The following is a 2725-nucleotide window of genomic DNA, read 5'->3' as shown; positions in this document are numbered from 1 at the left end:
CTGCGCTCCTGCCCCTCGTTTGGTTGGATCAGTGAATTCTCTGTGTGTGCCCCCTGGGCAGGCAGGGTCCTGCCACACTCACCCTTTATTCAGTAACTCCACAAGCTGCAGTTTGCAAAGGCAGGGCAGGGATTGTCAGAGCCCCCAGGTCCATCCCACCATCAGTTCCCCCGGGATGGAGGAGGAATGGCTGGGGAACCCCGGCAGAGCAGGTGGAGGCAGCTGAGCTGGAGCAGCTGCATCTCCAGCAGCAGGACCTGCCCCAGGAGAGAAGGGAAGACCTCCCTCTGCCTGGATTCCCACTGCCCTCCAGCTTCCTTACCTTGCCCATACACCTGGCTTTTTCTTTATGCCAATGTGCATCCAAGACAACTGAAATAGAGACTGAGTGACAAATTAAACGAGAACACAAAAATTTAGGCATTCCATTGGGAATTACAGATTCCATCCCCATGGGATTTCTCCTGGCTCAGTGTACACTGAATATAAAGCAGTCTGCATCCTAATTTTTGGGCAAACTCACAGTAACTTTAGGCTTCTAATATTCTGGAAGAGACCAAACTGAAGCTTCTACAGAGTGATTTGCTGAGCTCTTCCCCGTATCCTGAACTGCAGAGAGGCTGAGTGTTCCCAAATAACCCCAAGTGAACGGCCCCCAAACACTGCCAGGTGTCTCTTGCAGACAGTGCTGCCAAGGAAGCCAAGGACTGTTGTCATGTCCAAATGATTCTGCAAATCATCAGAAACTGGAGAAAATAAAGCCCTGGACTTCCAAACCTATCACGAGTGAAGGGATGGGGGGGGGGTAAATGAGGTGACATCAGCTCTGCTGAGGACAGGACACACTTCACTCCTGGCACAGAAAACCCCTGAGCAGCACCCACAGCTCCACTGCAGCTGTGCCCACCCCCTGTGCTTCCTGCTCCAACTTCAGTGGTCTAACAAATGCATTCATTACAATTGTAAATGAACCTGCACTGGAAGGAGGAAGAAATGATGTGCAGGTACCCTTGGCAGCAGCCTGAAAGGACAGGCATTTCAATTATGGGATCATTTTAACAAGGCAGCTTTCCTGCCTCTGAAGCCTTTCTGCAGCTTATCCCATGTGCTCAGCACTTCTATTTATACAGACCTGACTCACCTCACAACTGCCTCACACAAGGTACCTCTTCCACCTTCTCTTAAAAAAAAATGCCAACAACAAAGGGAAAACATGAGGAAAATCAGATTTTTTCTCGGAGTTCATTCCCAAACAGTGACAAGACTGTAAAGACAATGTGATGTGCAAGGTTGGGAACGCTCAGAACTGACGTGGGGTCTTGGGTGAGCACAAAGGGGAACTGCCAGACCAGCAAGTGTCATCCTGATCCCACATGACACTGCCAGATGCCCAGCAGCAGGAAGGAGATCCAAGAGCTCATCTGCATGCAGAACATCACTGCAAAGGTGTCTTCAGTGGGCAGACCTGTCATTTTATCTTACTGTAGTCCCCTTAAGTGAATTGTTATGTTGCTTTTATTGTTATGTTGAGGACATTCCCTTAAACAAGAAAAATAAGGAAGAAAGCAGTGGAGCTTGGCTGGAAGGTTCGGCAGACATGGCCCCAGAGATCTCTCGTCTAAAGTCTGGGAAAATACAGCTCTAATCTCCTCTGGTACTCCTTAGCCTGGAAAAGAGAAACACTTGCAGATGGTGTTCCTGAGGGAGTGTGGGAGGCTGGGAAAAATAACTTCTCCAGATTCAGCCTCTCCACAATGCCTGAAGGTATTCGCTTCTTCAAATTCTACATTTTTAAGGGGTTTTTGTTCACTCCTGTTTGCTTCCTCCTCTGAGTTCCCTGGAATCCCACTCACATGCTCTCTCTCCACTACACCTCATCCCTTCAGTGAGGCAACACCATTCCAAGGCTGGAGCCACCTTGTCACCAAAATCACCCACTCTCCACTTCCCAACATCTCTTCCCTCCTAGGAGTTCCTCGTCAGCTGTTCCAGGAGGGGATTTTGCCTCTTTTCTCACCTTTGTAACACGGTCAGAACAGCCAGACTGACTCACAGGCACCAAAATGGACATTCCAGCTAATCAGGGATTCTTGGATACTTGTCCCTCCTCCCACAGAAGGAGCTTCAGGCTTCAACTTCCTACATTGAAACTGGGAGTCACAAAAGCCATAATGGCTTAGGAACAACGTACAGGTTTGTTCTCAATACCAGCAATAAGGCTGATTTGATCAACAACATCATTTCCCACCAGAAAGCAGTGAAGAAATCAGCAGAAAACTTTCCCACCCTGTCTTCTGTCATGTCCCAGCTCTGTCGGTTCATTGCAGATGGTAAATCATCTACAGCCATGTCTTTGGTTCAGAATTATTCAGTGGCCACTTCATGCTGGTACTCTAGTAAGAAAAAAGTGTTTTGCTTGTTTGTTTTAAAGCTCAGTACAAAAAGATCAGTGTCCTCCTTGATGGTAATGCCCCAACTGGCAAAGCTTAATGGCAACAACCTCCATTAGATTCTCCCCAGATTCCTCAGCTGTCAGTAATCTCATGTGAACCACTGGGAAAGGAGTGAGATCCAGCTTGTCCTGAACTGAAGTGTCAGCACTGCTCAGGAGCCCTTTGCAGTTAATGTGTGCTCAAGTGCTTCCGTGAAGGGAAGGGCCAAGACAAACCTCCTGAACACAAACCACTTCTCCTGCGCTCTGTGTGTCACTGAAAAAATCGTTTTC

The 2725-nt window shown here is 48.2% G+C and overlaps 1 long non-coding RNA gene across 1 annotated transcript; it reads right to left on the bottom strand.

The window, feature by feature from the left end:
• Positions 1–1568: 1568 nt before the first annotated feature.
• LOC108640742 lies at positions 1569–2398 on the bottom strand. Its single transcript, XR_001921442.2, has 3 exons — positions 2287–2398; positions 2018–2139; positions 1569–1666 (listed from the first exon to the last, which is right to left on the bottom strand). It is a non-coding gene; the product is annotated as an uncharacterized LOC108640742 (long non-coding RNA).
• Between the last annotated feature and the right edge of the window lie 327 nt (positions 2399–2725).

Source organism: Manacus vitellinus, unplaced genomic scaffold (assembly GCF_001715985.3).
Source record: "Manacus vitellinus isolate BGI_N305 unplaced genomic scaffold, ASM171598v3 scaffold_41_pilon, whole genome shotgun sequence".
Lineage (NCBI taxonomy): Eukaryota > Metazoa > Chordata > Aves > Passeriformes > Pipridae > Manacus > Manacus vitellinus.
This window is presented reverse-complemented; position numbering and strand designations above follow the sequence as displayed.